At 37.9% G+C, this 14287-nt stretch overlaps 1 protein-coding gene and 1 pseudogene across 1 annotated transcript in view; both read left to right on the forward strand.

Annotated features, from left to right (window-relative positions):
* Positions 1-14287, forward strand: part of TMTC2 (transmembrane O-mannosyltransferase targeting cadherins 2) — a 405001-nt gene that overhangs the window by 387900 nt on the left and 2814 nt on the right. The window lies entirely within an intron of this gene.
* Positions 1475-6902, forward strand: LOC122472290 (annotated as a pseudogene).

The following is a 14287-nucleotide window of genomic DNA, read 5'->3' on the forward strand; positions in this document are numbered from 1 at the left end:
TGGGATGGCCTTGCTTCCTAGTCTCTCATTGTTCTCCAGGTTTTGTAGATAAATAGAGCTACAAGATTAACCACATGGCCTCCTGCTTCTCAGCTGGAGGCTGCTTTTTCCATGGCCATTATAAGTGATCATGCTTCATAGCATCGTGGACTTAATATTCTAAGAATATTGACTTCATAGTTACCATTTCATTCCTACTTTGTTTTGATGAACCAAAGAAGTGAACAAAGTTCTTGAAATTCTGTCGCTGACTGAAGTAAATAATAGTGTTAAATTATAGGCATTAGAGCATAGCTGCATTTCTCTAAGCCATTTCAAGATACTAAAATGGGATTTAATTATTATATGTAATGGACATTAAACATTTATGAGATAAATGGCCTACAATTTAACTAGTCAAGTATTAATAAGATAATTTGTTTTAAGAATAATTAATGTGTAGGGGCGCCTGGGTGGCACAGTCGGTTAAGCGTCCGACTTCAGCCAGGTCACGATCTCGCGGTCCGTGGGTTCGAGCCCCGCGTCAGGCTCTGGGCTGATGGCTCAGAGCCTGGAGCCTGTTTCTGATTCTGTGTCTCCCTCTCTCTCTGCCCCTCCCCCGTTCATGCTCTGTCTCTCTCTGTCCCAAAAATAAATAAAAGTTGAAAAAAAAAATGTAAAAAAAAAAATAAAAAAAGAATAATTAATGTGTAATAGCAGAAAAAGATCTCGCTTCTGGTTTCTTACACAAAGGAATTAAAAAGATGTGCCTTCTACTAAAGACCTTTTTGTTTTACTTGTTCAATGTGAATCACAGGTAGAGGTGATATGTAGTCAAGTTTTTCTGTAGCTAAGTATCAGATCACTATTCAAGGTTGTTGCATTGCCAATAATTGGTTTTTGGGGAGGTAAAAATGTACTACTGTGTGACTTTATAAACATATTCGATATATATTACATAATCATTATGGTTCCCTAACTCATTATTGAAGATGAGTCTAAAAGAAATCAGAGTTGGTGTCTGAGTATTAATCACTGGGTTTAAAATAATCTGTTTTATCCCTTCTTCCTTTTTAAGTCGCATTTGGGTTGTTATTTGTGGCATATGAGTGAATAAGTATCCAATGTATCTGCCTCAGGCCAAGTATTTGGACTCTGGGTCTGTGTTATTGCCTTATTGATTGCTTGTTATCTGCTTGCTTGCTTGTTTTATATTAACTGGATGGACCAAAGAAGGGAGGTAAGAAAGTAAGGGTGTAGCATTTTCAAAAATGAAGTTACTCAGAGAAGAGGTAATAACATTGGTAGAGTAGGTAAGGCAATACAAAATCTCTATCCTATACAATTTTGGAAGCTGTTGTGCAGAAAAATGTCATCAAGCCAGTCTTTAAAACCTTCTTAAAAGTATGGAAATATGCTAACTGTTCAGGCTTTACATTAGATGATGGATGCTATCTGGATGTGGCAATCTCAGGTATGAACACCTCAAAAATAAAGTCAAAGTGTGCAATTGAATGTAGAGATCCTGAGGGTAATACATGAGCGTATACTGTGTGAGCAACAGCGGTTCTGCCATTAAACCTCCCTTGATTTGCTGTAAGTTTAGATACACACAAGCAGTGTTTATTTTTACATTTTCAGCAGGTGTGACACTTTGGCAAGTGTATTGGCTTGGAGTACAGCATGGCTTCCCCGTGATTGGTGGGTCCTGATGGAATGTTTTCTGAAATGATGGGTGAAGACCTTGCATCATTATTTTTCCAAGCGTGTGTCAACAAAGCGTTCATCCTATAAAAGTGCAAATAGAATGTTATGCACCAGGCACCATATTTACATTTTATTTTTAGTTCCTGGAAAGATTTCTAGTTTCTGGAGGAATTGCTTGCTCCTTCTTGTTATGTTTGATCGGGTCATCCTAACTCAGAGTGTTAGCAAAACTTTCCACTTGCGGTGTGCATGAAGCCTGTGGTGAATTCTCTTTATGAAACACGTTTCTTCATGTTCGTTCTGCGGGTGGACAATTGCTGCCTTCTAATATCATGTTGAAATGTGATTGATCCAAATGATAGTGTCACCCTTGAATGAATCATGCTTCTTCACTCCATCTGTTTCATGAGAGGAAAAAAAAATGTCTTACCCATCCTTAGAGTGTGTATGCCTAACCTAAATTTCATTTAATCCACTGTTTTGAGGTCTGTGACATGCTCATTTCCATGTTTTTTTAAAAAAAGGATTATTTTCAATAAGTCCTATTCAAGAACAAGTCTGTCATTTCACCAGTATGCAAACTAGAATCTCTCAGTTGACCTCCCTCCGATCACACCCTATTTATTGGCAAACATAGAGGTCAGTTGGAGAAGTGATATATACACAGATTAAAAAAATTTTCCTGGCACCTGTCAAATCTTTACTTCAGTTGAAACTTTGATTCTGTCAACTTAGTATATCTGTAGCTCTTGCTACACTGTTTTTTTTAAGTTTATTTATTTATTTTGAGAGAGACAGAGACATCACAAGCTGGGGAGGGACAGAGAGAGAGAATCCCAAGCAGCCTCCACACCGCCAGCACAGGGTCTGATGCCTAACCGACTGAGCCACCCAGGTGCCCCTTGCAGCATTGTGTTTTTGAAAATTCAGACAAGCCCCACATGTGTGCACCTAATCTTAGCTGGTCCACACGGGACCCCCTGAGTGCCAGCCCTAGTCCCCCATGGGGTCCCATTTCCACTCTGACAAGATGAAAGAAACTATCATGAACCAGGAGAAATTCATCAAACTGCAAGCACAAGTGTGCTTTGGTGGGAAAGGAACTGCTCGCCCAAAGAAGGTGGTTCATAGGACAGCTACCACAGAAGATAAAAGCCTTAGGTTCTCTTTAGAGAAGTTAAGGGTAAACAGTATCTCTGGTATTGAAGAAGTGAGTATGTTCATAAACCAAGGAACAGTGATGCACTTTAACAAACCTCAAGTCCAGGTATCCCTGGCAGTGAACGCTTTCACTGAGACAAGGCAGCCAGCTGACCGAAACGCCACCCAGTATCTTAAACCAACTTGGTGCAGCCTGTCTGAGTAGTTTAGGAAAACCTTGTGAATTTCTGCCCAATCTGTGGACGGAAAAGCACCACTCACTACCAGAGAGGAGGAGGAGGATGAAGTTCCAGACCTTGTGGAGAATTTTGATGAAACTTCTAAGAATGAAGCAAACTGAATTGGGTCAACTTCTGAAGAGGATAAAACTTGAAGAAGTTACTGGGAACTGCTATTTTAATTTGTTCATAGATCTGATAAAATCTAAATCTCTAATAGTTTTAAGCCCAAGCCCCTTGGACAGTGCAGCTCTTTTCAGTTTTTGCTTATACACAAAACATTCTTTGCAGCTGATTAAGCTGAAGAAGCCCAGGAATAAAGTTTGAAACAAGGTTAATGAAGGTCATTACCTAGTAAAAATTAATTAATTAATTAATCAATTAAGTTAAATTAATTAATAATTTAAAAAATCAAAACAAAAACTCAGGTGATCATTTTACAGAACAAAAAGGGCCAGCCCCTCAAAAAGAAAAAAAATATATTAAAAAGAAAAAAAAAATCTCTCTCTCCTTCTGTCTCCCATGACAATGAAGTTCTAAAATGTTATAAACTCAAATCTCAACTTCCAGCATACTCTGAAATACACTTTATTGGATATAAAATACCTGATATGTAATATTAGATATATAATAAAGCATCACTTTATTAGATATATTCAAACTCACGCTTCACACATACACATGTGGATGGCCCATACAGCTGGAAATCCTTCTGTGCAACACAATTATGATGGAGAAAGCATGAGCGTGTTCTTCCCTCCCCTTCTTACCAAAGAGAAATGAATAAAGTGTAGAGTGAATTATGTTGCTTAGGGTACATTTGGACTAGAAACAGACAAGGAATTTGGTTCAAGGAAAAGTAAAAGAAAATGCTGTAGATTTTGTGTCAGCTGTCTACATTAGTAAGGGAAGACAGCTCTTGGTGTTTTAGAGATAGAGATGATTTTGCCTGTGTGCAGATTCTTTCCTAAATTTCATTACTTTAGTGTTTTAATGTTTTTAACTTTCAGTAAGTTCTACTTATTTTTATTCTTCTAATCTTGCATGCACTTTAAGTCCTATATTTTCTCACTTATGTAGAACTTTTATTTGTAGTTTTACTTTAAATAATGAGCTATGTGCTTATCGCAGATCAAGAAAAACAGAGCATTGATTGCATTTTATAACAGCTCTGAGTGAAACTGAGGTGACCAGGGATCTAGCTTTTCCATTCAGATCCTATGAGAGATGTTGTGATGAAATTAAGGGTATCAGGAAAACCTGTCTTTGAAATAGGATCTTCTTTAGTACGCAGTAATTTCTGAGTTCATATTCTTAATTTAGTATGTGCACTTTAAAATCTGTTAGAAATAACTACCACCTTTGAAAGGACTCTGTTACGATCACTGTTTGCTATCCCCCTAACCACAGATTTTGGCATTTTGATTGCCATCGAAATGAATAGCACTCCACATTGTGTCAGTCACACCCTCATAAAAGTTAAATGAACATTCTTGCAACATCCGCTGGGATGGGACAGATGTAGGAGAGAAGGACTGAGCACACAGGATAAAATGTGTCACCGAGAAATTGAAACTACTCCCTTAACACAGCGTTGTGTCTTGCTTGTCACCTATACCTCTTTTGTTTTATTCAAAGCTATTTCAAAAACACAAATAGCGTGTTGAAATGGAGAATCACTGTAAATCATTTCTATTGTCTGTCAGGCTGTGCCTTGCCATTGCTAGATTCCCTATGTTGTTTTTCCTTGTCGTATGTACACTTGGTAAATCATTTTAGCAGAGATACTTTATTCAAAATACAACTATAGTCAAAATATGACTACAAAGAACTATCATTTCTAAACTGAGACCATCGCATTGCATGTGGATTTCTGTTTTATCATAGACCTTTGTAACAGATATTTTAAGTTTATTGTATCAATATTTAATTTTTTAGTACAATCTTTTTTTATCCATTTTGAGTTGGTCTCAAAGGTTCAACAGCACAGATATCACTAGTGACATCTTATTCTCCAAACTAATTGAAATTCAGACTCTTCTATGTTAGGGCTCTCTCCAATGTTGGCTCTACTCTCAGTTTGCCAAAAAATACTTTTAAAAAGTAACAAGTTGATTTTGATGTGACACCAATTTCAAAAGTTTGTATGGCATTCTCCCTTTGGAAGAATTAAAGTCTTGAAGCAACCTGACAATTCATCTTGTGTAATAAATAGCCTAATAGCCTTAAGGAAGTAATCTCCCCTCTCCTCTATAGCTCACCCTTACAGACATGTCTGATTCTTCTCTGTAGCAGAAAGATTTGTATTCACACGCTGGACTATAAACACCCTGAGGGCAGTGAATCCCTTGGTGAAGTGTCTCCTATTAGTGTTTAGAGCAATGCTTAGAACAGTGCATGGGTAAGAGTTACACTGACCTCATTGGACATCAATGAAATAATGAATGTACACCTTTTAGTGGTTTGTGAGAAGTGCCAAATGTGCAATTAAAGTTGGCTAAAACCCCATACAGACTAAAAAAAATACTGTTCTTGTTCACCACTTATCTAGAGTACCTGACAGCAACCTTGACTTATAGTGGGTGCCTACTCAGTGTTTATTAAGTTACATTGAGATCAAGTTAGAATTTACCTCTTTTAGGTCAGCTCTTTCTGCTAAATCATATATTTTTTTCTTCTTTCAGCAAGGATTCATTGAGAATTTCTTTCATATGCCAGAGCCTGGCACTAGCACTATAAAGACAGTTAAAATAAATTCACTGTCGGTCTCACTCTCCAGCAAAGACAGATGCTTATAACAAGTAGATATAATTCATTGTGGTAAGTGTTGCAATTAATGTATGTAGACAGTACTATGGGAACATACAGCAGCAAGCTATGATTAAGGGATTGTTAAACTCCCTTTTTAAAATGAGCAGAAGTTTGTTGAAAAGAAAATGGAAGAAGGGCTTTGTCAGAGAAACAGTCTGATAAAAAAAAATAAATGCTCAAAATTGCACATGGCAGAAGTAGAAGTTTCACATGGCTCATGCAGAATGTATATTGAGGGCTTATTTGGGGTGCCATGTCGTAATCTGTGTCTTAGCACCAGGCTGAAGAGTCTGGATTCTTTTCTGTAGGCACCTGTAGGTTCTGGAGGTTGACCCTTCAAAACCCCATTTATATTTTAAAAAAGACAGATGGCCAAGTGGGAGATAGATAGGGGTGAGCAGGAATCAAAGGTGGGAGAACAAGAGGTGGACAGTATTTAGGAACGGGTGAGATGCCACGCCAGACGGTGCCAATAGAAATGGAGGGTAACAAAGAGAGGGAGAATATGACACATATTGTTCACTTTAATTTCTCTTGTTTTCTCTGAGTCGAATAGCTAAGAAGGGAGCCAGAAAGCAGATAAAGAAGAGAAGCAGGCCATAAAGAAAGATCAGTTCTGTGTGGGGCTAAATAGGAGCTGCCAGCCTCTCCCACATCCAGTTGTCCAAGATTCCCGTCATTGCTGTGCGACACTTTTGTGGACCTGGTGCGCTTCTCTACTGCCCAGATTTGTGCCATCCTCTCACCCACGTTGAAGGTGCACCTATATCAGAGACTTGCCATTTTGTGCATAACAGATTGTCCATCTTGGAAACAGTGCTCATCTGGTTGTTCGTCTTGGGAAAGTGACTCTGACCAGGAAAACACTAGGCCAGACAGTCCTATTTAGGAGCTGTTTTGAGGTAGTAGGAGCTCTGTGGAATTCCCGTTCAAACACCACCATGTGCGTGACAGCCCTTACAAAACTGATTCTGTCTAAATGTTAAGGAACAGGTGGATCACTAAAAAGAAAAAGGAGAAAGCTAATAAATTTATGAAAATGGGGGCGCCTGGGTGGCGCAGTCGGTTAAGCGTCCGACTTCAGCCAGGTCACGATCTCGCGGTCCGTGAGTTCGAGCCCCGCGTCGGGCTCTGGGCTGATGGCTCAGAGCCTGGAGCCTGTTTCCGATTCTGTGTCTCCCTCTCTCTCTGCCCCTCCCCGGTTCATGCTCTGTCTCTCTCTGTCCCAAAAATAAATAAACGTTGAAAAAAAAATTTTTTTTTAAAAGAAAATGGTATTGGCCTCTGTAGTAATCAGGAAAAAGAAATCAAACACAGAATAAACTATTGTCTTACAACTTTCAATTTGCAAAAACTGAAGGTCAGACAATGTCAGTTGTCGTTAAGAATATGGAATAAAGGGGCCCCTGTTACATGTTGAGGCTAATGCATTTGATACAACCACACTGAAGAAAAATTTGATAATGTCTAGCAAACTTGCAGATCATCTGCTCCAACAATTCCAATCCTCAAAACTCTCCCAATAAATATGTGTAGAGATATTCACAAGAATATGGATGACAACCCTCCTCTAAAGCAGAGTTCATCCTTAAGAGAGTGGGTTTTCATTCAATGGAATTGATATAAAAGAACTAAACTTTATATCCATCAACATGGATAAGTCTGCAAAACAAAATGTTGAGCAAAAAATCTAAGTTTCATGTGCGTGCTTGGCAGGATGACATCTCATGATGGGTGGTTTTAAAATCAAAACTTGTAGGGGCGCCTGGGTGGCGCAGTCGGTTAAGCGTCCGACTTCAGCCAGGTCACGATCTCGCGGTCCGGGAGTTCGAGCCCCGCGTCAGGCTCTGGGCTGATGGCTCAGAGCCTGGAGCCTGTTTCCAATTCTGTGTCTCCCTCTCTCTCTCTGCCCCCCCCCCCCCCCGTTCATGCTCTGTCTCTCTCTGTCCCCAAAAAATAAATAAACTTTGAAAAAAAAGTTTTTTTTTAAAAATAAAATCAAAACTTATAAACATATAAGATTATACATTTATTATGGGTACACAAAAAATAAAAGTGAAAATAGACATTGGAATGGTGAATACCAACTTCAGAATAGTGGTTTTCTTGAGAGAATGGGGGGTGAGTTCAGGAATAGGACAGTGAGATATTTGGGGGTTTCAGTTGTCTTTATAAAGTTTCACTTGTTAGGCAAGTACATAGTTCTATTGTATCCTCTCAAAGTTTTGTTTGTATACCTATAATATTTAGAGTAAAAACCCTGCATATGGCTTTCCTCACATATTCATTCATTCATTCTTTTAATCTATCACCTGTTAATCTATTCAGCTACCCATTCACATATTCTTTCTCAAAGTAATTTTATTTAAATAATCTAAGAAAGGGTGATTAGGGCTTAAACCAAGTAGAGAGAAAAGGACAGAGTATAATTAGAAGGCAAATTTAAGGGAGATTATTGGGTAAAGTTGTCAACACTTAACAACTAGATGTAAGTAGGTGTGTGTGTATGGAGTAAGGCAAGGAATCAAGGATAATTTATTCAGATCTCTAGCTTGGCATTGACCATGAAGCATGCCAAGAAGACAAAGGAAGAGGGGTAACGTTGATATAGAGGGGGGATGTGGTATCAAACTTTGTTTGGGTTCATGGTACACTTTTTTCCATAATCCTGACAGATAATCTTTAATTCAGTAATTATTTATTGAATATCTGCCATGTACAAGGCACAATAAATAGAGATCCCTTAAGTTTATGCATAAATACTCTTTTTCATGAATATGTTTTTTTTAAGTCCAAACCATTATTTTTTAGGCATCATGGTGCAGTTACTGCTCCGCTAAATTCAATTGGGTAAGCAATTTCAACTGAATACAGTTGAATGGCAGTGTGCAGCCTTCGTTAAGTTATTCTGTAACTACTTGAAAGAGAGTGAGAATCCATTAAAAACTTCAGACTGGGTAAACTCATTTAAGTTTGCAAATTACATTCAGAAGAGAAGTTAAATGTGGTTATCTTGAAAACATCCCCCCAAATTGTAGTGTAGTAAATAATAATTGGATAAGGCTAACCTCAGAAATTCTTCCTCAAAAGTTATTTAGTTCATACAACAGTAAATATTCAGCTATATGGATACATTGAGCAATTCTTTGGATGGAAATAAACATATTTGTAAAATTAGAAGTATTGGAAATATTTGTAAAATTTGTAAATTTAGAAGTTTGTAATTTGTAAAATTTGTAAAATTAATTTGTAAAATTAGAAGTTCAGATATTTCTGTCTTCATCTTTTTCAAAACTTCTCTTGCCTATTGATTTACCCTCACAAAAAGGAAATGGTCACAGGGAATAATGGGATAAGAAAGCCCAATTACTGTGTGGATTTCCAGCTCCCACCTAAGCAGACCATTTCAACCAAACCCTTTTCCTTTTTCTAGGCTCTACCCTAAAATCTAGATTTTAGTCCTGTTCTCAATAGAAACATGAATGTCCAATCCTGAATCCTCATATGGCTTTACTATTCTTCCTCCGTAGATATCTTTCTCTTTCCAAGACTGCATAATAGGCAAAGACCAGGTGTCTTCTAATCCTGTGTGCTGAGGATACCCTGTGAGCTCAGCTGAGTTCTTTGGGAGCCTCAAAGGTGTTAGTCTAGAATCAGACCCGTGCAATCTTGCCTTTGCTCTACCCCACCCCACCCTATTATTTGAGTTTGCTTACTTCTTCCAGTGTTGGAGAAATAAACCAAAGGCCACAGTCAAGTAACAATAAAGTCGTAATTCCCTGGAGACTTGAAAAAAGATGTCACTTGTTGCCTCAGCATGGCGACCAATTAGCCCCTTTGATGTAAAGCGTCTGTCCTCTTCGAGGAAACAAGAAAGGTCTGGTTCTCCTTTCTAGTCTGTCATTTGTTGTACAGAGCCATAAGCCCCATTTTACTGGTTTGCAAGCTACTGCCTTTGTTAACGTGCTGAAAACTTCATCAGCTGTCTTTAATCAGAGAAGATGTGCGTGAGGGACGACACCAGCAGTTGTGGTTGGGTTTCTGTTCCCCAGCCCATGAGTCACAGCTGGCAGAGAGCAAGGACACCAGTGTATCATCAGACAGCCAGTCACCTGAGCTTCTTTGATTTCAGTTATATAGCTAGGTAGTCCTTAATTCTGTTTAAAAACCTTTACATGCTTCTGTTTGGCTATTAAAAGGTTTTTCCTCTCCTGTCTAATAATATTTGGTCATTTATGGCTTCTGTTTATAATAAAGTTTCATTTGCACATTTCCTACTCTAAATAATTGCCTGGCCAAAAGAATTCACTTTATGAGAGGACAGACATTTGATCTGACATTCTTTGTTCTGTATGGGACTTCATCCTCCTCTAGGAAACTTCGTCTCAAAAGATGTAAAATAATATGACTTAGATCAGGAAATGACCTCTAGAACACTGCTTCTCAAATTGTAATGAGAGTGCAAAACACCTGGGGATCTCGTTAAAATTCAGATTCTGATTCGCTGGTTGGTACCTGAAATTCTGCATTTCTACCAAGCTCCCAGGTGATGTTGATGCTACTTCCTAGACTAGAGGCAAGGTTAGAAGACCCATAGGCACTCAGTCCCTTGGGCATCCAGTCAGCTACCCCTGGTCGCGCTGTGAAGGCTTGTCTTTGAAGAGAGAAAACAACCATGTAACAGAAAGTGGTCTATATTGAGTTTTATTCATAAATTTTTATCAAACACATGAAATTGTTTATGTCAAAGTAACTGTTGACAGTTTTAAGCAGTTACCTAAGGCTTGTACCTAAGTACTTGTTGATTAGGTCACTTTTGAGCATACATGCAAATTTCCTCAGTCTCCACTCAACTCAAGTAAGAGGCTATAGTGATGTTTTAAAAGCATTGCATAATGATGTAAGTTTGTAGGTTTGTAAAATAAAAACTCTTTTTTACTCTGGTGAGATAGACATATTCAGAAAAATACGTTACATCTAAACACAGAAATCTATTAGCTGCCTAAAAATAGTATGTTCTTAAACATATACATTTTTAGTTTACTTGGATTTTTACTGTTTATAGGGTTGGGCACCTGGGTGGCTCAGTGGGGTGTGTCCAACTTTGGCTCAGGTCATGATCTCACGGTTCGTGGGTTCAAGCCCACGTCAGACTCTATGCTGACAGCTCAGAACCTGGAGCCTGCTTCAGATTCTGTGTCTCCCTCTCTCTCTGCCCCTCCATTGCTCACTCTCTGTCTCTCTCTCTCTCTCTAAAAAACAAATAAACATTAAAAAAAAAAGCACAATTAAAGAGTATATGTGAACTTCTATTGGATCTGTTATCCCATTTTAACCCCATAATGTCAATTTTTGATTATTTCTGCTGAATGAGTAACATGCTAGGGTAGCATGCTAATGTAAACATGCTAGTAACATGCTAATGTAAAATTAAAGTTATTCCATGTGGCACCTGGGTGGCTCAGTCAGTGAAGTGTCCGACTTTGGCTTAGGTCACGATTTCCCTACTTGTGGGTTCAAGCCCCACATCAGGCTCTGTGCTGACAGCTCAGAGCCTGGAGCCTGCTACAGATTCTGTGTCTCCTTCTGTCTGTCCCTTCTCCAGCTCGCTCGCTCTCTCTCTCTCTCTCTCTCTCTCTCAAAAATAAGTAAACATTAAATTTTTTTTTAGAAAAGCAAAATTAAAGTTATTCCAAAAACACTATGATAACTAGCACTCAGAACTCATTTTGATGACAGATGTCACTTCCTAATTGTGTTATTTTAGATTAATATTAACTTTTCTTTTTAAAGAAAGAAGTGACTTGAAGTACTCTGAGGACAGAAGAATCTGGGCTGCAGTTCAGTAGCAATAGTAAAGCCTATTTATGTGGCTTGGTTTACTTCACCACCTGTCTTCACCTCTGTCTCTTCTGGTTTAACCTAAGAAAGTCTATAAAGCTAGTAAAGGTAGAGCCAGGTCACAAATCCACAGGGTTTGGATTCAGTAGTTACTCAGGCACACTCACAGGAAATTCTGCTTTCTGTTTCTGAGATGATAGGGAGACAGAAAAGAAGAGGAAAAAGACAATAATGTTGTATTCTCATGTAACCTTAGCAGCAATTCTATGCAGCAAGTAGTGTTATCATTCATTTCTATAAGAAATTGAAGTCTCGAGTGTTCCGTCAACTTGTCCGAGTATACACATCTCTGGGGCAGAGCTGGCCTGGCACTCAGGCATTGTGACTCTGTAACTTTTGAGTATTTTTAATAATCCCCTTGAGTTGCGATTATAGTTAGGCACAGATACTTTAATAATAAAGTGATTCAAGAAATAACGACTATCCCACTGAGCCATCTGGTTTCTCTCAGCCCCTGTCGCTGGGCCTCTTCTATTTCTGGTTAGCCAGGAATGGTCCCAACCGTGATTCTCCGTCTCCATTTCCTCTCTTCCCACTCAGGATAGCGGAAGTCTGAACATTTTATCTACTTAGCATCTCTAGTAATTCAGGCTGTGAACACACTTTGCCGTCACTGTAGTAGCTGTTTATTGATAGTTGTGCTGAGCTCCGTGAGGGAATAGAATTGAGAAATGCATCCATGCATCGAACGACTCAAGATAATGGGTGGAATGATAACAAAGTTCTGTTAGGAAGACAGAGTAGGTGGTGTTTTAGGTTTCCAGTGTGGACCTTCATTGCACATGTAATTTAGAGCTATGTTTATTTGGCTTGGGGTTTAAAATTAGAAATTGACCATCTGTATTTTTCTTGATAAGTATGGCGTCATCCTGACCAAAAGGTTTTTGAAGGTCAGGAATAGCTTATATTTGCAACATTATTTTTGGAAGAGAAAAGAGGATGTAGACAAGTTTGAAAATAATGCCCTATAGTTGAGGACTTAAGAGAATTTTGCTGTACATCCACAGACATATAGTGTAGCCATTGGAATAAAAATTGTAAAGTATGTATAAAAACATAAAAATGTTTTTATAAAAACATGCATGTGCTATATACCTCAAGCAGATGAAAAGAAGGAAAAGTGAACTTGACGTTTGCAAGTCTATTACATACATGTACTGTACCACATTGTTAAATGTCTCATTTTATCTTTCTGACAACATGAAAAAAAGTTGATGTTATTTTGGTATTTCATAAATGAAAGAATTGGGCACAGATATGTTAGGGGACCTCAGCAAGGTCACAGTCAGTGGTTGAGCAAGAATTCAAACCCAGACCTCTTAAAGTCCAAATCTGATCATCTCTTTCCAGTTGGTTTATTCTGAGCTATTCAGCCCTGCCCCTAGCACTCTTTTTGGTTCAGAAATAATTGTTTTTACAGTAAAGAGTGGAGTCACATGAATTCAGCTGAAAAAATGCATGCATTTTGTGAAAATACTAAATTGTAAAAATTATTGTGAATTATTTTACACTGCATCACAGAGTTGCCAGGACAATTACTCTGTTGACACCATCTGTAAAATGAAAACACAATCTTAGCATAAACACATTTAGTTTTATCTGATATTTGAAATATGCATTTGTGTAACTGCCAAAATATTAGCTGCTGTATGTTCGCCAGAAAGTTCGAGCAACAAGACAAGAACAGAACTGCCTTTATTTGTAGATAGCAAGCAAAAAAAAAAATTTTTCCCTTTGGGAAGGACTTTTGTTGTTGTCAACCAATATCTCAGAATTTGGGGATGGAGACCCTTGTCTGAAACTAGTGGTACATAGTTTTGTTTGTTTTGTTTTTTAACTTTGCCTTTCATATGATAACTTTGTATTGCAAATATCACATACTATAAAAATTTTTGTGTTTGAGACTCACAACTACCTTCAAAGAAATAATAAAAAACTTTTCTGACAAAGGTTCCATTTTTCTGCACCACATTTTATCTGTTTTGGTATGTTTTTACTTTGCTGTGTTTACAATAAACATTCACCAGGAGAAGTTTAAAAATTTGACTTAAAAATAAGAACTTTGTCTCATTAAACTACTTGGGTTAGATTTGGAAATGACATTAGTGGTTACATTTGAAATTTTTTTTCAGAGCGTTTACCCTGAAAACATCAGTAAAATTGTACAATTTTTTAACTTATTTACTTAATGTTTGTATAAATGGCCTGGAAGATTGCTAAGGAGAGGAAACAGAGTGGGTGGACGTAAATTTGTCAACTTTTCCAACTTAATTTTTTTTATTTCTTGACATTGAGTTGAAAAAAGAAGATCAATTCTATCTGAAATTGTATGACTTTTAACTGTTTCCTTAGAAAAGTACAGTCTGACTAGGCGACGAGGTTTTCATATGTAACCTATGCCTTCTCATTAAAGAAGAATATTTTCGTAGCTGCCTGCACTATTTAAAGCACAGAGTAAACCAGCTGTTTGAAAACTTTTTGTTGTTGTTGTTATTCCTAGTTATCTTGAT

Source organism: Prionailurus bengalensis, chromosome B4 (genome assembly GCF_016509475.1).
Source record: "Prionailurus bengalensis isolate Pbe53 chromosome B4, Fcat_Pben_1.1_paternal_pri, whole genome shotgun sequence".
Classification (NCBI taxonomy): Eukaryota; Metazoa; Chordata; class Mammalia; order Carnivora; family Felidae; genus Prionailurus; species Prionailurus bengalensis.